This window comes from Melospiza georgiana, chromosome 12 (genome assembly GCF_028018845.1).
Source record: "Melospiza georgiana isolate bMelGeo1 chromosome 12, bMelGeo1.pri, whole genome shotgun sequence".
Classification (NCBI taxonomy): Eukaryota; Metazoa; Chordata; class Aves; order Passeriformes; family Passerellidae; genus Melospiza; species Melospiza georgiana.
The window spans coordinates 41,267-64,907 of NC_080441.1; the positions used below are offsets into that span (position 1 = coordinate 41,267).

General features: G+C 51.8%; 1 long non-coding RNA gene across 1 annotated transcript; it reads right to left on the reverse strand.

Moving 5' to 3' along the window:
- Positions 1–20,399: 20,399 nt before the first annotated feature.
- LOC131088517 (uncharacterized) lies at positions 20,400–23,632 on the reverse strand. The gene is made up of 2 exons (XR_009115127.1): positions 23,523–23,632; positions 20,400–22,688 (listed from the first exon to the last, which is right to left on the reverse strand). It is a non-coding gene; the product is annotated as an uncharacterized LOC131088517 (long non-coding RNA).
- Positions 23,633–23,641: the final 9 nt, after the last annotated feature.

Genomic DNA, 23,641 nt, shown 5'->3' on the forward strand with positions numbered 1-23,641 from the left:
AATATTACAAGTCCTAATCCACCATAATGGAACCAGGTGGTGCATAGCTGTCCGTACAGCTCAGAAGAAGACCTGACAAGACACCTGACGGGATGCTTCCAAAGACAGAAGAGAGTCTGATGCCTGCCTGAGCTCCCGAGTCAAAAGTTCTGTGGCCCGGGTGCCAGGCCAAGGAATGCAGAGATCACAGACGCTAACAAGGATGCCAGGGTGTCTGACAGGCCCCCCTAAGATAAAGATATGGGATACACAAACAACACATAATGCACAATAGACAAGTGACACGAGACACACCGGGACTGCTCTGCCCTGCACACCTCAGCACTGTGATCAAAAGTGAGACGTGGCTTTTATGGGGCCTAAGGGGCCACTTCATGAAAACACTACCCCCCCCCCCCCAAAATTGGACTCAAAAACCCCTCCCAGTAATTCCCAAACCAGCACCATGCCTTCATCCCCACTGTGGGCCACAGCCCTCTACTTATCTCTCAGACATCTGCGGATGCCGGTCCCTGTCAGGTGCAAAGAAAGGCCACCTCGTCACCTGGGAAGGTCCTGCTGGCACCGGGCTGGTGTCTCTCAGACAGCTAGATTAAAGAGAACCAAACATCAGAGCCTGATCTTGGCACCGCATCGCCCAAAACCCCACCACTCTGCTACTCACCGCGCTCCTAAGAAGGCCCGGCACCTCCTAACCCTGACTCTCTGCCACACATGGAATGCATCTGCACCTGAAAGAAAGTTACAACATATGTCAAACACCACCAGGATAACTCACAAGCTGCAAACACCTTATGCCAACCTAGGAATAGCATCTAGAGCCCAAGTACAGCCCACATGACAAATTCCCACTCCCTATGGTTTGTCCTACTGCAGCAGGCCATGGGCAGCGCAGAACAGCTCCGGCACAAATGTGTGCACACACCCGTGAAACAGAACGTGACAAACAGGGGGACATGAAACACAACACATCATGCTTGTGGTGAGGGCCTCGAGGGGAGAAGGCAAAAGGGACCCCAAAGACACACTAGGGAACACGGCACACCGGTCAACAGGACACAGACCGGAGCTGTTCTGCCCTGCCCGCCTGAAAGCTGCCATCAAAAGTAGAGCCTTTCCCTTTAGCTGTCCTAAGAGGCCCTTGGAGAAGATTGCTTTTCCCTCTGCTCATTTTTAAATCTGCCCCATGAACTCCCAACCTGCTACTCCGCCATCCCCAGGCCGTGGCCCCCGACTTATCTTTTGGATGATCGGTGATGGGAATCCACGTTGCACCTGAAATGAGTCTGCCTCGGAGGGCTCTGTGATGGCCTGTGAGCCTCTCGGTCAGCTGCAATAAAGAAAACCAAAACCAAAGTGTGAGTCCAGAGTTATGTGGGCCAAATGCCAGCAAGGCAGCTACTTGCCCTTTCCTGAGCGTGCCTGGCTCCTTCAGGCTCCAGCTTCATCCTGATTCCAAGGCTGTGGCCTTCATTAGGGGTGGCACCTGGGTTAGAGAAAGGCAAAGTTAAATGGCATTCCTGTGAGTGCAGTGGATGACCTTGTGTGCTGCAAGACATGGCAATGCCTCTGCTAGGCTGCTGAACAGCCTTGTGGGGGAGCCCTCAAATAAACAAATAAACACCCTTTCTCACTCTGCTGTCTTCAAAGCCCCCTGACCACATTAACTCTGAACAGGATACCTGCTCACCCTCCCTCTCCCAGTCACCATCCTCAATCACCTGAAGCCTCAATCTCAAACATCACCCTTGACACTGGGCAGATTTGTCTTGTGACACGATGAATCTGCTGAAAAATTGTTGTGCTTGAGAGCTGAGCAATAACCACTTCTCCCCGCTGCCCACCTTGGCTGCTGGTATCCAGATTTATTTCCTAAAAACAAAGACAAAGAACAGAGCTGTAACACAGTCACCATACACACTTCTGCTGCAGAGACAAATGGGGCCTCACCTGCTCGGGGCAATCCCCTCACCCGGGATGGGGCCCTCTGGCACAGATTTAATCCATCTGAATCTGAAAAGAAAGTTAGGACAAGAGTCACACTGTTGCAGGACAACTGAAGAGCTCCAGATATCCTCTGTCCATCTACAAATCCCATCTAGAGTCCAACTACACCCCACATTACAAATTCCAAGTCCCCAGGACTTCTCCTATCGCACCAGGCTGTGCGGCAGGGCAGAGCAGCTCCATCACAAATGTGTGCAGACACCCGTGACACAGGACAGACAGGCAGGACAGGACAGACAACGGGGACACAACAGGAACAGAAATCTCTTGGCAAGGAAAATGGCTGCAAGGACTGAGAGAATGCAAAAGGAGATGACCGAGCTGAGACCGATGGTGAGCTGATGAGGCTCAGAGAACCCTGGAGGAAGAAGATGCTAACTGAATGATTTATTCCAAGGACAGCCGCGATGGATGCCCAGGAATCCTACTGTCAGAATGCTGCACCTAACCTCATATTATTGCAAGTCCTAATCCACCATAATGGATCATTGGGGGGCAGAGCTGTCCGTACAGCTCAGAAGAAGACCTGACAAGATACCTGACTGGATGCTTCCAAAGAGAGAACTTCTGACTGGAGAGCTCAGACAGGTGTCAGAATCGCATCTATGGCCTGGGTGCCAGGCCTAGGAATGCAGAGATCACAGATGCCAACAATGATGCCAGGGTGTCTGACAGGCCCCGCAAAGGCTCACGTAAAAGAAACGGGATACACAAACAACACACAATGCGCAATAGAAAAGTGACACGAGACACACCGGGACTGCTCTGCCCTGCACACCTCAGCACTGTGATCAAAAGTGAGACGTGGCTTTTATGGGGGCCTAAGGGGCCACTTCATGAACACACAACTCCCCGCCCGCAAAATTGGACTCAAAACCCCCTCCCAGGAATTCCCAAACCAGCACCATGCCTTCATCCCCACTGTGGGCCACAGCCCTCTACTTATCTCTCAGACATCTGCGGATGCCGGTCCCTGTCAGGTGCAAAGAAAGGCCACCTCGTCACCTGGGAAGGTCCTGCTGGCACTGGGCTGGTGTCTCTCAGACAGCTAGATTAAAGAGAACCAAACATCAGAGCCTGATCTTGGCACCGCATCGCCCAAAACCCCACCACTCTGCTACTCACCGCGCTCCTAAGAAGGCCCGGCACCTCCTAACCCTGACTCTCTGCCACACATGGAATGCATCTGCACCTGAAAGAAAGTTACAACATATGTCAAACACCACCAGGATAACTCACAAGCTGCAAACACCTTATGCCAACCTAGGAATAGCATCTAGAGCCCAAGTACAGCCCACATGACAAATTCCCACTCCCTATGGTTTGTCCTACTGCAGCAGGCCATGGGCAGCGCAGAACAGCTCCGGCACAAATGTGTGCACACACCCGTGAAACAGAACGTGACAAACAGGGGGACATGAAACACAACACATCATGCTTGTGGTGAGGGCCTCGAGGGGAGAAGGCAAAAGGGACCCCAAAGACACACTAGGGAACACGGCACACCGGTCAACAGGACACAGACCGGAGCTGTTCTGCCCTGCCCGCCTGAAAGCTGCCATCAAAAGTAGAGCCTTTCCCTTTAGCTGTCCTAAGAGGCCCTTGGAGAAGATTGCTTTTCCCTCTGCTCATTTTTAAATCTGCCCCATGAACTCCCAACCTGCTACTCCGCCATCCCCAGGCCGTGGCCCCCGACTTATCTTTTGGATGATCGGTGATGGGAATCCACGTTGCACCTGAAATGAGTCTGCCTCGGAGGGCTCTGTGATGGCCTGTGAGCCTCTCGGTCAGCTGCAATAAAGAAAACCAAAACCAAAGTGTGAGTCCAGAGTTATGTGGGCCAAATGCCAGCAAGGCAGCTACTTGCCCTTTCCTGAGTGTGCCTGGCTCCTTCAGGCTCCAGCTTCATCCTGATTCCAAGGCTGTGGCCTTCCTTAGGAGTGGCACCTGGGTTAGAGAAAGGCAAAGTTAAATGGCATTGCTGTGAGTGCAGTGGAGGACCTTGTGTGCTCTAAGACATGTCAATGCCTCTGCTAGGCTTCTGAACAGCCTTGTCGGGGGGAGCCCTCAAATAAACACCCTTACTCACCCTGCTGCCTGCAAACCCCCTCCCAAGAGCTCCTAACTGGATACCTGAACACCCCCCCTCTCCCAGTCACCATCCTCAACTCACCTGAAGCCTCAATCTCAAACATCATCCTTGACACTGGGCAGATCCCTCTTGTGACACGATGAAAAATTGTTGTGCTTGAGAGCTGAGCAATAACAACCACTTCTCCCCGCTGCCCACCTTGACTGCTGGCATCCAGATTGACTTCCTAAAAGAAAGACAAAGAACAGAGCTGTAACACAGTCACCATACACACTTCTGCTGCAGAGACAAATGGGGCCTCACCTGCTCGGGGCAATCCCCTCACCTGGGATGGGGCCCTCTGGCACAGATTTAATCCATCTCAATCTGAAAAAAAAGTTAGGACAAGAGTCAAACTGTTGCAGGACAACTGAAGAGCTCCAGATATGATGTGTCCATCTACAAATCCCATCTAGAGTCCAACTACACCCCACATTACAAATTCCAAGTCCCCGGGCCCTCTCCTATCGCACCAGGCTATGCGGCAGGGCAGAGCAGCCCCGGCACTAATGTGTGCAGACACCCGTAACACAGGACAGGCAGGACAGGACAGGACAGACAACGGGGACACAACAGGAACAGAAATCTCTTGGCAAGGAAAATGGCTGCAAGGACTGAGAGAATGCAAAAGGAGATGACCGAGCTGAGACCGATGGTGAGCTGATGAGGCTCAGAGAACCCTGGAGGAAGAATGCTAACTGAATGCAGTTATTGGAATAAATCAAAGATGGATGCCTAGGAATCCTACAGTCAAAACCCTCTACCTAACTTCGTAATATTACAAGTCCTAATCCACCATAATGGAACCAGGTGGTGCATAGCTGTCCGTAAAGCTCAGAAGAAGATCTGACAAGACACCTGACTGGATGCTTCCAAAGACAGAAGAGAGTCTGATGCCTGCCTGAGCTCCCGAGTCAAAAGTTCTGTGGCCCGGGTGCCAGGCCAAGGAATGCAGAGATCACAGATGCTAACAAGGATGCCAAGGTTTCTGACAGGCCCCCCTAAGATAAAGATATGGGATACACAAACAACACATAATGCACAATAGACAAGTGACACGAGACACACCGGGACTGCTCTGCCCTGCACACCTCAGCACTGTGATCAAAAGTGAGACGTGGCTTTTATGGGGCCTAAGGGGCCACTTCATGAAAACACTACCCCCCCCCCCCCCCCAAAATTGGACTCAAAAACCCCTCCCAGTAATTCCCAAACCAGCACCATGCCTTCATCCCCACTGTGGGCCACAGCCCTCTACTTATCTCTCAGACATCTGCGGATGCCGGTCCCTGTCAGGTGCAAAGAAAGGCCACCTCGTCACCTGGGAAGGTCCTGCTGGCACCGGGCTGGTGTCTCTCAGACAGCTAGATTAAAGAGAACCAAACATCAGGGCCTGATCTTGGCACCGCATCGCCCAAAACCCCACCACTCTGCTACTCACCGCGCTCCTAAGAAGGCCGGCACCTCCTAACCCTGACCCTCTGCCACACATGGAATGCATCTGCACCTGAAAGAAAGTTACAACATATGTCAAACACCACCAGGATAACTCACAAGCTGCAAACACCTTATGCCAACCTAGGAATAGCATCTAGAGCCCAAGTACAGCCCACATGACAAATTCCCACTCCCTATGGTTTGTCCTACTGCAGCAGGCCATGGGCAGCGCAGAACAGCTCCGGCACAAATGTGTGCACACACCCGTGAAACAGAACGTGACAAACAGGGGGACATGAAACACAACACATCATGCTTGTGGTGAGGGCCTCGAGGGGAGAAGGCAAAAGGGACCCCAAAGACACACTAGGGAACACGGCACACCGGTCAACAGGACACAGACCGGAGCTGTTCTGCCCTGCCCGCCTGAAAGCTGCCATCAAAAGTAGAGCCTTTCCCTTTAGCTGTCCTAAGAGGCCCTTGGAGAAGATTGCTTTTCCCTCTGCTCATTTTTAAATCTGCCCCATGAACTCCCAACCTGCTACTCCGCCATCCCCAGGCCGTGGCCCCCGACTTATCTTTTGGATGATCGGTGATGGGAATCCACGTTGCACCTGAAATGAGTCTGCCTCGGAGGGCTCTGTGATGGCCTGTGAGCCTCTCGGTCAGCTGCAATAAAGAAAACCAAAACCAAAGTGTGAGTCCAGAGTTATGTGGGCCAAATGCCAGCAAGGCAGCTACTTGCCCTTTCCTGAGTGTGCCTGGCTCCTTCAGGCTCCAGCTTCATCCTGATTCCAAGGCTGTGGCCTTCCTTAGGAGTGGCACCTGGGTTAGAGAAAGGCAAAGTTAAATGGCATTGCTGTGAGTGCAGTGGAGGACCTTGTGTGCTCTAAGACATGGCAATGCCTCTGCTAGGCTTCTGAACAGCCTTGTGAGGAGGGGGGCCCTCAAACAAATAAAAACCCTTTCTCACCCTGCTGCCTGCAAACCCCCTCCCAAGAACTCCTAACTGGATACCTGAACACCCTCCCTCTCCCAGTCACCATCCTCAACTCACCTGAAGCCTCAATCTCAAACATCATCCTTGACACTGGGCAGATCCCTCTTGTGACACGATGAAAAATTGTTGTGCTTGAGAGCTGAGCAATAACAACCACTTCTCCCCGCTGCCCACCTTGACTGCTGGCATCCAGATTGACTTCCTAAAAGAAAGACAAAGAACAGAGCTGTAACACAGTCACCATACACACTTCTGCTGCAGAGACAAATGGGGCCTCACCTGCTCGGGGCAATCCCCTCACCCGGGATGGGGCCCTCTGGCACAGATTTAATCCATCTCAATCTGAAAAAAAAGTTAGGACAAGAGTCAAACTGTTGCAGGATAACTGAAGAGCTCCAGATATGATGTATCCATTTACAAATCCCATCTAGAGTCCAACTACACCCCACATTACAAATTCCAAGTCCCCGGGCCCTCTCCTATCGCACCAGGCTGTGCGGCAGGGCAGAGCAGCCCCGGCACTAATGTGTGCAGACACCCGTGACACAGGACAGGCAGGACAGGACAGACAACGGGGACACAACAGGAACAGAAATCTCTTGGCAAGGAAAATGGCTGCAAGGACTGAGAGAATGCAAAAGGAGATGACCGAGCTGAGACCGATGGTGAGCTGATGAGGCTCAGAGGACCCTGGAGGAAGAAGATGCTAACTGAATGCAGTTATTGGAATAAATCAAAGATGGATGCCTAGGAATCCTACAGTCAAAACCCTCTACCTAACTTCGTAATATTACAAGTCCTAATCCACCATAATGGAACCAGGTGGTGCATAGCTGTCCGTACAGCTCAGAAGAAGACCTGACAAGACACCTGACGGGATGCTTCCAAAGACAGAAGAGAATCGGATGCCTGCCTGAGCTCCCGAGTCAAAAGTTCTGTGGCCCGGGTGCCAGGCCAAGGAATGCAGAGATCACAGACGCTAACAAGGATGCCAAGGTTTCTGACAGGCCCCCCTAAGATAAAGATATGGGATACACAAACAACACATAATGCACAATAGACAAGTGACACGAGACACACCGGGACTGCTCTGCCCTGCACACCTCAGCACTGTGATCAAAAGTGAGACGTGGCTTTTATGGGGCCTAAGGGGCCACTCCATTAAAACACTACCCCACCCACCCACCCCCAAAATTGGACTTAAAAACCCCTCCCAGTAATTCCCAAACCAGCACCATGCCTTCATCCCCACTGTGGGCCACAGCCCTCTACTTATCTCTCAGACATCTGCGGATGCCGGTCCCTGTCAGGTGCAAAGAAAGGCCACCTCGTCACCTGGGAAGGTCCTGCTGGCACCGGGCTGGTGTCTCTCAGACAGCTAGATTAAAGAGAACCAAACATCAGGGCCTGATCTTGGCACCGCATCTCCCAAAACCCCACCACTCTGCTACTCACCGCGCTCCTAAGAAGGCCGGCACCTCCTAACCCTGACCCTCTGCCACACATGGAATGCATCTGCACCTGAAAGAAAGTTACAACATATGTCAAACACCACCAGGATAACTCACAAGCTGCAAACACCTTATGCCAACCTAGGAATAGCATCTAGAGCCCAAGTACAGCCCACATGACAAATTCCCACTCCCTATGGTTTGTCCTACTGCAGCAGGCCATGGGCAGCGCAGAACAGCTCCGGCACAAATGTGTGCACACACCCGTGAAACAGAACGTGACAAACAGGGGGACATGAAACACAACACATCATGCTTGTGGTGAGGGCCTCGAGGGGAGAAGGCAAAAGGGACCCCAAAGACACACTAGAGAACACGGCACACACGACACCACGACACACACCGGAGCTGTTCTGCCCTGCCCGCCTGAAAGCTGCCATCAAAAGTAGAGCCTCTCCCTTTAGCTGTCCTAAGAGGCCCTTGGAGAAGATTGCTTTTCCCGCTGCCAATTTTTAAATCTGTCCCAGGGATTCCCAACCTGCTACTCTCCCATCTCCAGGCCGTAGCCCCAAACTTATCTTTTGAATGATCGGTGATGTGGATCCACGCTGCACCTGAAATGAGTCTGCCTCGGAGGGCTCTGTGATGTCCTGTTTGTCTCTGGTCAGCTACAATAAAGAAAACCAAAACCAAAGTGTGAGTCCAGAGTTATGTGGGCCAAATCCCTGCAAGTCAGCTACTTGCCCTTTCCTGAGCGTGCCTGGCTCCTTCAGGCTCCAGCTTCATCCTGATTCCAAGGCTGTGGCCTTCATTAGGGGTGGCACCTGGGTTAGAGAAAGGCAAAGTTAAATGGCATTCCTGTGAGTGCAGTGGATGACCTTGTGTGCTGCAAGACATGGCAATGCCTCTGCTAGGCTGCTGAACAGCCTTGTGGGGGAGCCCTCAAATAAACAAATAAACAGCCTTTCTCACTCTGCTGTCTTCAAAGCCCCCTGACCACATTAACTCTGAACAGGATACCTGCTCACCCTCCCTCTCCCAGTCACCATCCTCAATCACCTGAAGCCTCAATCTCAAACATCACCCTTGACACTGGGCAGATTTGTCTTGTGACACGATGAATCTGCTGAAAAATTGTTGTGCTTGAGAGCTGAGCAATAATCACTTCTCTCCGCTGCCCACCTTGGCTGCTGGTATCCAGATTTATTTCCTAAAAACAAAGACAAAGAACAGAGCTGTAACACAGTCACCATACACACTTCTGCTGCAGAGACAAATGGGGCCTCACCTGCTCGGGGCAATCCCCTCACCCGGGATGGGGCCCTCTGGCACAGATTTAATCCATCTGAATCTGAAAAGAAAGTTAGGACAAGAGTCACACTGTTGCAGGACAACTGAAGAGCTCCAGATATCCTCTGTCCATCTACAAATCCCATCTAGAGTCCAACTACACCCCACATTACAAATTCCAAGTCCCCAGGACTTCTCCTATCGCACCAGGCTGTGCGGCAGGGCAGAGCAGCTCCATCACAAATGTGTGCAGACACCCGTGACACAGGACAGACAGGCAGGACAGGACAGACAACGGGGACACAACAGGAACAGAAATCTCTTGGCAAGGAAAATGGCTGCAAGGACTGAGAGAATGCAAAAGGAGATGACCGAGCTGAGACCGATGGTGAGCTGATGAGGCTCAGAGAACCCTGGAGGAAGAAGATGCTAACTGAATGATTTATTCCAAGGACAGCCGCGATGGATGCCCAGGAATCCTACTGTCAGAATGCTGCACCTAACCTCATATTATTGCAAGTCCTAATCCACCATAATGGATCATTGGGGGGCAGAGCTGTCCGTACAGCTCAGAAGAAGACCTGACAAGATACCTGACTGGATGCTTCCAAAGAGAGAACTTCTGACTGGAGAGCTCAGACAGGTGTCAGAATCGCATCTATGGCCTGGGTGCCAGGCCTAGGAATGCAGAGATCACAGATGCCAACAATGATGCCAGGGTGTCTGACAGGCCCCGCAAAGGCTCACGTAAAAGAAACGGGATACACAAACAACACACAATGCGCAATAGAAAAGTGACACGAGACACACCGGGACTGCTCTGCCCTGCACACCTCAGCACTGCGATCAAAAGTGAGACGTGGCTTTTATGGGGGCCTAAGGGGCCACTTCATGAACACACAACTCCCCGCCCGCAAAATTGGACTCAAAACCCCCTCCCAGGAATTCCCAAACCAGCACCCTGCTTTCATCCCCTCTGTGGGTCACAGCCCTCTACTTATCTCTCAGACATCTGGGGATGCCGGTCCCTGTCAGGTGCAAAGAAAGGCCACCTCGTCACCTGGGAAGGTCCTGCTGGCACCGGGCTGGTGTCTCTCAGACAGCTAGATTAAAGAGAACCAAACATCAGGGCCTGACCTTGGCACCGCATCGCCCACAACCCCACCACTCAGCTACTCACCGCGCTCCTAAGAAGGCCCGGCACCTCCTAACTCTGACCCTCTGCCACACATGGAATGCATCTGCACCTGAAAGAAAGTTACAACATATGTCAAACACCACCAGGATAACTTAAAAGCATCAAACACCTTATGTCAATCTAGGAATAGCATCCAGAGCCCAAGTACCGCCCACATTACAAATTCCAACTCCCCATGGTTTCTCCTACTGCAGCATGCCATGCAGCAGGGCAGAAGAGCTCCAGCATAAACGTGTGCACACACCCGTGACACAGAACGTGACAAACAGGGGGGACAAGAAACACGACACATCATGCTTGTGGTGAGGGCCTCGAGGGAAGAGAGCAAAAGGGACCCCAAAGACACACTAGGGAACACGGCACACTGGACAACACAGCACACAGCGGAGCTGTTCTGCACTGCCCGCCTGAAAGCTGCCATCAAAAGTAGAGCCTCTCCTCTCCTCCTAAGAGGCCCTTGGAGAAGATTGCTTTTCCTGCTGCCAATTTTCAAATCTGCCCCAAGAACTCCCAAACCCACTATTCTCTCATCTCCAGGCCGTGGCCCCCGACTTATCTTTTGGATGATCGGTGATGGGAATCCACGTTGCACCTGAAATAAGTCTGCCTCGGAGGGCCTCATGATGGCCTGTGAGCCTCTCGGTCAGCTACAATAAAGAAAACCAAAACCAAAGTATGAGTCCTGAGTTATGTGGGCCAAATCCCACCAAGGCAGCTACTTGCCCTTTCCTGAGTGTGCCTGGCTCCTTCAGGCTCCAGCTTCATCCTGATTCCAAGGCTGTGGCCTTCATTAGGGGTGGTACCTGGGTAAGAGAAAGGCAAAGTTAAACGGCATTGCTGTGAGTGCAGTGGAGGACCTTGTGTGCTGTATGACATGGCAATGCCTCTGCTAGGCTTCTGAGAAGCCTTGTGTGGGGGAGGCCTCAAATAAAAAAAAGACCCTTTCTCACCCTGCTGCCTGCACACCCCCTCCCAAGAACTCCTAAACTGGATACCTGATCACCCTCCCTCTCCCAATCACAATCCTCAACTCACCTGAAGCCTCAATCTCAAACATCATCTTGGACACTTGGCAGATCCCTCTTGTGACATGATCAATCTGCTGAAAAAAATGTTGTGCTTGATACAGCTTGGAATTTCAGGGAGTTGCACTCTTCAATTAAAAGAAAAAAAAAACAAAAAAAAACAAAAAAAAAAACCAAAATTCAAAACAAATCCCAAAAACAAACAAATAAAAAAAAAAAAAGAAACAAACAAAAACCCACAAAAACAATAAAACCCAAAACACCTAACTCCCCACAGGAACAAAAAAACCACAGAAAACATCAAAAAATCCACAAACCCCACAAAAACCAACTAAAAACCCCAAAATGAAAACCAAAAAAACCAAAAATTCCACCAAAAGAAATCCAACCAAAAAAACAACCAGAGCAAAATTAAAAGTTACAAAAGCACCTTACCACTCCTAAACACAAAACCCAAAATCATAAACCTAAATACTCCCTGTATTCCATGCTGTTTTCTTCACAGAATCTTCCAAGCCTCTGCGCTTTAGATGCCCAGAAACACCTGCTGAAAACAAGCTGAGACGAGCTGAAAGAGCCTCTTCACTGAAATGAGAGGAGAGCTCTTACCCCAGCACATCCCCGAGAGGGAATGAAGCCCCTCAGCCACGGCTGGGGTTAATATACCCCTGATTGTGCCCGCCTCTCGTTCCCATGGCACCCAGGAAAAGGGAGGGGGCGAATCCCACCAAGCTCTCAGAGCAGCTGCAGCTGTTTGGCTCCTCTGACTCACATTCAAAGGCAGTAAAGGGCTTGTTATAGAAGAAAACTCTTCAGAAAAGTAACCGTGTTTTCTTTTTTGCAACAACTACTTGGAGCAGAAGAACAGAAAACTGGCAAGATATAAAACTTTGTGGTAAGGTTACATAGCTGGATAAATTGGGTAATTGAGTAATTTGCTGTTACCTTACATAATTATTCTGTGTTTAACAAAAGCCATCTAATAAATTCACACCCAAAACTCCAGCAGCCCAGCTGGCCCTACCAAAGCTCTATGTTTATGCATACAGTAAACAAAACCAAAATCCCAGTAATACCTATCAGAAGTCTGTGAAAGAAATCTATTGAAATTGATCCTACCTCAAATAAAAAACAACTGATGCAAAGTTAGCTTCACTCAAAAAACAATTTACACAGAGCTAATAACACCAAGAAATAAAACAACACACCATATACCAGCAAAGAATATAATAGTGAAGAAAAAAGAAACCACTTTTTTTTTTTTTTTTTTTTTTTTTAATTTAAACTAACTTCTTTTATTAGCTAGAACAAAAGCTTTTGCCAGGACTGCAACAACAACTTCTTCTCCTTCTGAAATGTCCCTTCTCCTTCCTAAATTCCTTACAACTTCTGAGTTTCCATCCAAGCAAAAAGCAAAATTCGTGCACTTGTGCATTCGATGCTCCTGTCAGATTCTCTGTTTCTCTCCACATCTTCTTACACTTTCAGTCTTCACGCTGTCCTGCCGTGATGAGTTTGACGGAAGAATTGGTAAACGTTAGGAGAGGATTTCCCTGCCTCGCTCCCCAAAGCTGGTTTCCTTAGTGCATTTCACTCAATCCCAAGCCGGCAATGATGCACGCTCACCTCAAGGCTCACAGCTGCTCGGCTAAACTCGGCTGTAATCGGCTAAACTCGGCCACTGTCATCTGCATTCGGCCAGACTCGACCCTTCGGCACAGCTCGGCTCACTTCGGCCGAACTCGGAGCCGCTCTCTGCGCTCGGAGCGGCTCAGCTCGCTTCGGCCGAACTCGGAGCCGCTCTCTGCGCTCGGGCCACCTCGGCTCGCTTCGGCCGAAATCGGTACGGCTCTGCAGTGATTTTAGCTCCCACCGAGCAGTCCCCAGTCACTTTGCACACCCCTGCATAAGTCGTCCTGGATGCCCACGGCCCCGTTCACAGGTCTAGTGCCTTTGCCATTTTCATTCAAATTGCCAGCCCCGCAGTCCACTTCCCAGCCCCACAGAGATTCCAGCCGCACCCCAAGAGGTGCCATCACAGGCGCAGGCAATATTCTAGCATCGACGGGGTTTTCAGGCGCGAGCTTGCCGCCCCCTTTCCCCACTCCACACATCCTGTTCTACTATTAGCGGCAATACCCAGCCCCTGCATCCATGTCACAGGCCTACAGTGACCTCGGCGCAAGAACAATACACTGCCTTTACCAGCCCTAAGGTTGCTGTCATGTGTTAAGCTGCAATGCCAGTCCCACAGTGATTAAGACCAGGCCCAGTGATTTCAGCTCTTGACCCACAAGCTTTATTTTACTGCCAGCTCTCTTCTTCCAGCTCCAGCTCTGTGTTTCTCCAGCTTCAAATGGCAGCATCTGGCTCTTGGCTCCAGCTGGGCAACAATTCAGCTCTGGCACGAGCCTCTGGAAGCCCACCCCACCATCCATATGCTAGCCCTGCAGTGATTTTAGCTCCCACCGAGCAGTCCCCAGTCACTTTGCACACCCCTGCATAAGTCGTCCTGGATGCCCACGGCCCCGTTCACAGGTCTAGTGCCTTTGCCATTTTCATTCAAATTGCCAGCCCCGCAGTCCACTTCCCAGCCCCACAGAGATTCCAGCCGCACCCCAAGAGGTGCCATCACAGGCGCAGGCAATATTCTAGCATCGACGGGGTTTTCAGGCGCGAGCTTGCCGCCCCCTTTCCCCACTCCACACATCCTGTTCTACTATTAGCGGCAATACCCAGCCCCTGCATCCACGTCCCAGGCCTACAGTGACCTCGGCGCAAGAACAATACACTGCCTTTACCAGCCCTAAGGTTGCTGTCATGTGTTAAGCTGCAATGCCAGTCCCACAGTGATTAAGACCAGGCCCAGTGATTTCAGCTCTTGACCCACAAGCTTTATTTTACTGCCAGCTCTCTTCTTCCAGCTCCAGCTCTGTGTTTCTCCAGCTTCAAATGGCAGCATCTGGCTCTTGGCTCCAGCTGGGCAACAATTCAGCTCTGGCACGAGCCTCTGGAAGCCCACCCCACCATCCATATGCTAGCCCTGCAGTGATTTTAGCTCCCACCGAGCAGTCCCCAGTCACTTTGCACACCCCTGCATAAGTCGTCCTGGATGCCCACGGCCCCGTTCACAGGTCTAGTGCCTTTGCCATTTTCATTCAAATTGCCAGCCCCGCAGTCCACTTCCCAGCCCCACAGAGATTCCAGCCGCACCCCAAGAGGTGCCATCACAGGCGCAGGCAATATTCTAGCATCGACGGGGTTTTCAGGCGCGAGCTTGCCGCCCCCTTTCCCCACTCCACACATCCTGTTCTACTATTAGCGGCAATACCCAGCCCCTGCATCCACGTCACAGGCCTACAGTGACCTCGGCGCAAGAACAATACACTGCCTTTACCAGCCCTAAGGTTGCTGTCATGTGTTAAGCTGCAATGCCAGTCCCACAGTGATTAAGACCAGGCCCAGTGATTTCAGCTCTTGACCCACAAGCTTTATTTTACTGCCAGCTCTCTTCTTCCAGCTCCAGCTCTGTGTTTCTCCAGCTTCAAATGGCAGCATCTGGCTCTTGGCTCCAGCTGGGCAACAATTCAGCTCTGGCACGAGCCTCTGGAAGCCCACCCCACCATCCATATGCTAGCCCTGCAGTGATTTTAGCTCCCACCGAGCAGTCCCCAGTCACTTTGCACACCCCTGCATAAGTCGTCCTGGATGCCCACGGCCCCGTTCACAGGTCTAGTGCCTTTGCCATTTTCATTCAAATTGCCAGCCCCGCAGTCCACTTCCCAGCCCCACAGAGATTCCAGCCGCACCCCAAGAGGTGCCATCACAGGCGCAGGCAATATTCTAGCATCGACGGGGTTTTCAGGCGCGAGCTTGCCGCCCCCTTTCCCCACTCCACACATCCTGTTCTACTATTAGCGGCAATACCCAGCCCCTGCATCCACGTCACAGGCCTACAGTGACCTCGGCGCAAGAACAATACACTGCCTTTACCAGCCCTAAGGTTGCTGTCATGTGTTAAGCTGCAATGCCAGTCCCACAGTGATTAAGACCAGGCCCAGTGATTTCAGCTCTTGACCCACAAGCTTTATTTTACTGCCAGCTCTCTTCTTCCAGCTCCAGCTCTGTGTTTCTCCAGCTTCAAATGGCAGCATCTGGCTCTTGGCTCCAGCTGGGCAACAATTCAGCTCTGGCACGAGCCTCTGGAAGCCCACCCCACCATCCATATGCTAGCCCTGCAGTGATTTTAGCTCCCACCGAGCAGTCCCCAGTCACTTTGCACACCCCTGCATAAGTCGTCCTGGATGCCCACGGCCCCGTTCACAGGTCTAGTGCCTTTGCCATTTTCATTCAAATTGCCAGCCCCGCAGTCCACTTCCCAGCCTCACAGAGATTCCAGCCGCACCCCAAGAGGTGCCATCACAGGCGCAGGCAATATTCTAGCATCGACGGGGTTTTCAGGCGCGAGCTTGCCGCCCCCTTTCCCCACTCCACACATCCTGTTCTACTATTAGCGGCAATACCCAGCCCCTGCATCCATGTCACAGGCCTACAGTGACCTCGGCGCAAGAACAATACACTGCCTTTACCAGCCCTAAGGTTGCTGTCATGTGTTAAGCTGCAATGCCAGTCCCACAGTGATTAAGACCAGGCCCAGTGATTTCAGCTCTTGACCCACAAGCTTTATTTTACTGCCAGCTCTCTTCTTCCAGCTCCAGCTCTGTGTTTCTCCAGCTTCAAATGGCAGCATCTGGCTCTTGGCTCCAGCTGGGCAACAATTCAGCTCTGGCACGAGCCTCTGGAAGCCCACCCCACCATCCATATGCTAGCCCTGCAGTGATTTTAGCTCCCACCGAGCAGTCCCCAGTCACTTTGCACACCCCTGCATAAGTCGTCCTGGATGCCCACGGCCCCGTTCACAGGTCTAGTGCCTTTGCCATTTTCATTCAAATTGCCAGCCCCGCAGTCCACTTCCCAGCCCCACAGAGATTCCAGCCGCACCCCAAGAGGTGCCATCACAGGCGCAGGCAATATTCTAGCATCGACGGGGTTTTCAGGCGCGAGCTTGCCGCCCCCTTTCCCCACTCCACACATCCTGTTCTACTATTAGCGGCAATACCCAGCCCCTGCATCCACGTCACAGGCCTACAGTGACCTCGGCGCAAGAACAATACACTGCCTTTACCAGCCCTAAGGTTGCTGTCATGTGTTAAGCTGCAATGCCAGTCCCACAGTGATTAAGACCAGGCCCAGTGATTTCAGCTCTTGACCCACAAGCTTTATTTTACTGCCAGCTCTCTTCTTCCAGCTCCAGCTCTGTGTTTCTCCAGCTTCAAATGGCAGCATCTGGCTCTTGGCTCCAGCTGGGCAACAATTCAGCTCTGGCACGAGCCTCTGGAAGCCCACCCCACCATCCATATGCTAGCCCTGCAGTGATTTTAGCTCCCACCGAGCAGTCCCCAGTCACTTTGCACACCCCTGCATAAGTCGTCCTGGATGCCCACGGCCCCGTTCACAGGTCTAGTGCCTTTGCCATTTTCATTCAAATTGCCAGCCCCGCAGTCCACTTCCCAGCCCCACAGAGATTTCAGCCGCACCCCAAGAGGTGCCATCACAGGCGCAGGCAATATTCTAGCATCAACGGGGTTTTCAGGCGCGAGCTTGCCGCCCCCTTTCCCTACTCCACACATCCTGTTCTACTATTAGCGGCAATACCCAGCCCCTGCATCCACGTCACAGGCCTACAGTGGCCTCGGCGCAAAAACAATACACTGCCTTTACCAGCCCTAAGGTTGCTGTCATGTGTTAAGCTGCAATGCCAGTCCCACAGTGATTAAGACCAGGCCCAGTGATTTCAGCTCTTGACCCACAAGCTTTATTTTATCGTCTTTGTGCCAGCCCTATAGTTCCCGCGTTGTGTGCAGACCCGATCCCAGTCCCACAATGATAAGACCAGACCCAGTGATTCCAGCCCTTTCAGTTCTTGACCCACAAGCTTTATTTTACTGCCAGCTCTCTTCTTCCAGCTCTGTATCCCATTCCACGTTTAGTCCTGAGATCCACAGTGTGTATCCCTTGTAGCAATGACTGTTTCTGCAGCACTGCAGTCCCCACCCCGTCCCCAGTGATTTCAACTCCAGTCCCACAAGCTTTATTTAACTGCCAGCTCTTCTCTTGCACTTCCTGCTCAACATCTTCACAGTAGTGCCACACGATACTACTTGTGCTTCTCAGGACAGGATCTTTGTTTTAGCTCTAGTTCTTGAGCTCAGATCACAGCCCTCACAGCAATTTCAATTCCAACCATGCAGTTCACCTCCCCACTCCACAATCCCTATCCCAGCCCCACAGAGGTTTTACATCAAACCCTACCATATTTCTGTCTCCTCCAGCTCTGCTGCCTCAGCTCCAGCTCCTCAGCTTCCTACTGGCTGCAGCTAAAAGCTGCTCATGCTTCTCACTGCACCTTGGGGCTGTTGATAAGGCCACAAATCAGTTACTGCCATCATTACAATTTCAGTATCTCTAGAAGCTGTCCCATCCACCCACCCAGCCCTAAGTGGCAACCCTAAGTGGCATCCCAACTCTGGGGACACTGGAAGCCTGAAGCTCAACATCCACCCTCACCCTGGCTCTCAGCCCAGCACCTGCACAAAGGCCCCCTCACCTCCCCTCAGGCAGCTCCAGGGGCTGGGAACAGCCACTGGACTCCTGCCCCCCCATCCCAAAAGGCACTCTTGGGCTGGTTCTTGAGCCCTAGAACCCTCTGAGCCCCCACACCCTCAGCCCCTCGTTGGTACCATAGGGCAGGGGCTGGGAACCCCCAGGCATAACCTGCAGGCCCTGTGCTGCAGCTCCATGCCTTCCTCCCATGGCATTTATCTAGCCTCAGCATTTCCACCCCTCCACATTGTTTTGGGCCTGACTCATGCCAAAATCATTATTCCACACCCTGGGGTTTCATGTCCCCACTGCTCTCACAACTGGTGTTTCAGCCCCAGTCCCACAACCCTTACCGAATTAACATGAGATAGCTAGTAAAGAAAACAAATCAAACCAAAAAGATGTATTAAAACGGGCAACAATAAAATAACACAATTAAGAAAAAAAACATTACAAGTAAAAAGAAAATAAAGTAATAAAAATACAAAAAGCAAGCTTTATTCCTCGTATTCTGAACATTTCTTTAAATCCAGAAACCGCAAAGCAGCTACTTCCCAGCCCCCAGTGACAGCAGGCGGCGCCCCCCCCCCCACCGCGCCACTCCAGGCCCCACACCAGCCGCCGGCTACCCGAGCCACGCAGGGCGCGGCAGAAAGAACTGGACACGGCCGGCCCCAGATACTGCCGCAGGCGTCGCGCCCGTGCTCACCGGCGCTCCCTGGATCAGCTGCCGCGGGGGTCCCGTCCTGGCGCAGCGCCGCTCCTCGGACCTCGCATCCGCAGCTCCCGTCGCTCACACCTTCACCGCCCAACTGACGCCGCTGCCGCCCCAACGCCCGCTATTTATGCCCCACGGGCGGACAGCCAGCCAATCACAACCCGAAGCAGCGCCTGCCGGCTCCACCAATCCCAGCCCGCCCATTCCCGCCGCGCTCGGATCCGCGACTCCCCGCGGTCCCCTCAAGCGCTGCTCCCGCCGCCGCCATTGCTGTGGCCGCGTCCGCCCGCTCCCCGCCGCCTGCCCGTTTCCCTGGACCAGAACCTGATCCCGACCAGGACCTGAACTGGAAGCTCCCGGCCGCCCTTCCCGTCCGCAACAGCGCCTGCCGAGGCAGCGGCAGCGGGGACGCTGCTCCGCCGGCTCCCAAAGCGGCGGTGGCGGGAGCGGCGCCTCAGGCGTACGGGCGAGCGGGGCCAGTCTGAGGCGGCGAGCCGCGACTGAGCGGGCTGAGATTGGCGGGACCGCTTCCGGTTTGAAAGGGCGGCTGTGATTGGACAGGGCGGACGGAGAAAGGCGGGCCGTGATTGGCACGCTTAGGAGCCGTCAGGCTGCGGCCCGTGGGAGCGTGGGGCGGAGCTCGGCCTGCCCGAAGGGCTCGCAGGCGGCGGCGGCGGCGGCGGCGGCGGCGGCGGCGGCGGCGGCGGCGGCGGCGGCGGCGGCGGCGGCGGCGGCGGCGGCGGCGGCGGCGGCGGCGGCGGCGGCGGCGGCGGCGGCGGCGGCGGCGGCGGCGGCGGCGGCGGCGGGCGCGCGCTCGCCAAACCCCCGTCCCCTTCTCCGGCCTTCTCTCGTGCCCAGGTCCCGGCGAAAGGACCCCCGCAGAGCCCCTACCGGAGCGCCCCATCGGCACTCGGGGCAGGAGGCGGAGAGGAGTGTAGCCCGGGAGGGGTTCCGGGTCGTCTTTGCGACAGCAGGGCGGACTAGGGAGCGGCGGCGATTTGGTGAGGAGAGGGCTCGGGAGCGGGGAGGGCGTGCAGCGCTTCTGCGGGGACTTGGCCTGGCCCGACTGGCCGAGATCAGCACCCTGGCCAAAGTTAAGTGCCCGCGTCCCCCTGCCCGCCCTCCGCCTGCTGCGGGCCCGCTGCTCACCCTCGTCGTCGGATGTTATAGATGATAAAACAATACTGGCTTTCACATTCATAGATTAGCTTTTTGCATTACAAGTATTTTGATGTGGTAAAACTTATTCTTACTTTGAACTGCTTTGTATAGTGTAATATGCCAGTTTATGTATGCACTGTATATTTCATATGAATAGTAGCATGATAAATATATGGTAGGCTTTAGCAAAATGTTAAAATAGAAACTAAAATACTTCTATGTAACTAACTCAGAAAATGGTGTAAAGCAATTATTCTGCTTCTTATAACTGCAGACTGCCCCTACCAAGTGATAAGATAATAGTGACACAAAAAGAGCTTAAGCATCCAGGAAGGATTTATCGACTCTTACCAGTGTTATCAGGGAGTGTGAAGCAACAGGATAAAACTACAGGAAGAAATAAAATATGTAGACCTAATTTACAGAACGTTCTGCAGACAAGTCAGAGGTTAAAACCAAACAAGAGAGTTCCCGGAACATCAAAAAGTCAAAGGAATGTTTGAATAATGTGTAAGTTAATGAATATGCCTGTAACCTCAGCAATGTAACAGTATATAGTGAACATGTTTTTAAGCTACCTCTGTGCTCTTTGGCTGTGTGCTAAAAGCATCCCAGTGCTGGATTATTTTGTCCTTTTATCCTTTATTAAAATTTTAAAAATTATAAAGAGTGAACTCTGTTTATCACATCAGTGAAGCTTAAGCTGATCTGCATCCAGGTGTTTTGGGACCTGCTGGGGCAGGCCATCGAGGTAAGCGTGGGGCTACCGCAGTGGAGGCCAAGTATTTCAACACAATAGCATAATCAGCAACGTTAATTAATTTTGTATTCTTCATGCAAGCCTCAGCCTAAAGAACGCTACCAGCCTCTACTAGGATTAATAATACGCATAGTAAGTGTTACTAGTATTAATATTTAGGTAAGAACTGTTAGTGTTAACACTGGCAGTCAGTGTGTTAGCTGGTGTTTACTGTGAAGCTCTGCTCTCCCACAGTATGACAAGATCCTGAAGCTGTCCTCAGGTGCACAGTTAAGTGAGCACTGCTGTCCTTACCACGGTCCCCCAATGGAGCCACGCTCCAGAGACGGGCAGCAGTGACTCTGCAGACGCCTTCCCAAGGTGACAGAGCTCGCCCTCCTTCCCATCTGCAGTCAGGGGATGTGAAGGCAACCATTGCTGTCCTCGGCTTCATCATCTCCAGTGCAGCCAAGCACAGTATAGACAATGAGTCTGTCAAGTGAGCTGCAGCAGCTGGGACTGCCCAAAGGCAGGGGAAGCCCTCAGGGTGGCACCATCAGCCAGACCTGCTGGGATGTTGCTTACAGTTCCCAGCCCTGCCTTCTTCACACCCAGATGGAGGGCAGGCTGCCTGCTGTGCTGTCCTCCATCACCTCCCTTCTGTACCATCAGTCCCTGGGGGCTCCTCAGGTGCTTTGGTGAGGTTTGGCAGCTGCAGGTCTGGTGTGAGCAGAGGAATTCTTCTCTTGTCTCCCCTCATGAGCAAAGCATGCCAGCCAGCTGTGCTGTTTTACATGTGACTGACCCACAAAATTGCAGGAGACTGAGGACTCGTAACAGGTGCAGGACAGGTTCAAAAGCAACTTGGGACAAAACCTCTGTCTTTGTCAGTCCAAAGGGACAGCAGAACTCACATCTGCTCACAATAATCCTCTGGGGAGTGGAGCAATGTCTGTATGGAAAGATGACTGGGGGTAAAATCAGTGGAAACCGAGAAGTTACATTTGTATCCTAACAGGAGCTATAATGGGACAGAAATTTTAGGGTAAAATACAGGTGCTGTTCCCAGGATGGAGCTGGGTTGGCATGCTCCACGATGATTCCCCATGCAACCATAAGGACCTGCTAAGGGTGGTGGAGTGGAGTGGGGCACCACAACCAGGCTCTGCCAAAATCTTTGCAGGGGCAGCAACTCCATGGTAATTTGAAGCTTATTAATTGCATAGCAAGGGCTATTTGGCATATGTAGGAACACTTTCCAACCTAGCGTCTGAAGACCAATTTAGAGGAGGCGCCTCTAAGTCGAAAGCCAGCCAGACCTTATGTTCTTAGCACCATTCATTTAGAAGAAATCCTGTGACATTTGCAAATTTAAGAGGTGACACCCCCATTCAGACCATGGCTCCTGGGTGCGAACAATAGCTCTTTTCAACAGCAAGGAAATCTGCATGCCCTAGTGTCTCAAGGTCACTTCACCTGAGAGTCCAGAGACCCAAATCCAACCAGAGTCCTAGTTCCCAAAAAACTTCTGCTATAAGAAATCCTTCAAAGTGTGCAATTCTAGGAGTAGAAATCCTACAGGAAACATGAGGCTTCAGGCTGCAAATGGGATCTCTTTTCCACACAATGGAAAACTCAGCAAGCCCTTCTGGCAAGACCAGTTCACAGGAGGCCCACAATTCTCAAGGGCCAGGCTTGAGAGATCCGACTCCATGGAAGCTTTAATCTGAGAAAAATCCTGTGATGTTGGTACTTTTAAAAGGCAGAATGGCACATTTAGACCTTGGCTGATGCTTTGGAGAGTGATTCTTTTACACAGTAAATAATGATTTCATTCCAATGTCTGTAGGTCACTTTGGAAACAGCCCCTGAAACCCAAGACCAAGAAGAGCCATACTTCATGACAGCTGCCATCTGGGAGGAATCCTATGACATTTGTGATTCAAGAAATTGAACCCAAAATTTCAACAGCTGATATGCAGATGCAAAAGACTGCTGTTTTCCTGAGATAAGAAATACTCCAAACCTAACATTCTGAAGGAGTTCAGAATACACACCCAGGACTGCCATACCCCCCAAAGCGCTACCTCCTGGCAGATTGTCTCTATGGTAAACCGTCACACTAGAAATGTTAGGAAGCAGAACCCAAACTACAGCACAAGCACCTGTAAGGAAAAGGTACCTCTGTTCATGAGATAGAACCCTTTCTGTTCCCTTCAGCCCCTGCAGCTGTTCTCATGCTTTCAGGGCACTTGATTGGTTCATTCCTAGATAAAACTTATGTCTTTATTTTCAAAGCTATTACCCATCTCTAGTCAGAGTTTCCTACATTCCTGTATACAAACAAGTGGATAGAGAGAGGGTTTCTTTCCAAATGAATTTAGAGATAAATTCATTTTCTTTGCCAATACCTATAAAAATGAAAACCTTGAACGATTTTAGTATTCTACACCCATCCCTCCCTGTGAAATTTATGGCAGTTTTGGGTCCCTCTGGGAGACGACATCCAGCATGTCATGCTGGACTGTTCTAGAGAGTAATTTTCAAATGTAAGCTTAGCAAAGTTTGAATTGACTTGAACAGAGATAAAAACTACAAGTGAACACCTACACCTGCCTACAAAGAGCTAACAAGCCCCTGGCAGCTGCCAGCATCAAAGCACAGCGGATGTCTCTAATACAGGGTAAGGATAACAATATCACCTTCTGTTCTCTCCAGCTTCTTTTCCCTGCAGTCATATTTTGCTTCTTATGATTTTTTTAGTCTCTGTATCTTCTTGGACAGCACCGAGCCCGACAACAAGGATACGAGAGTCTTTCCC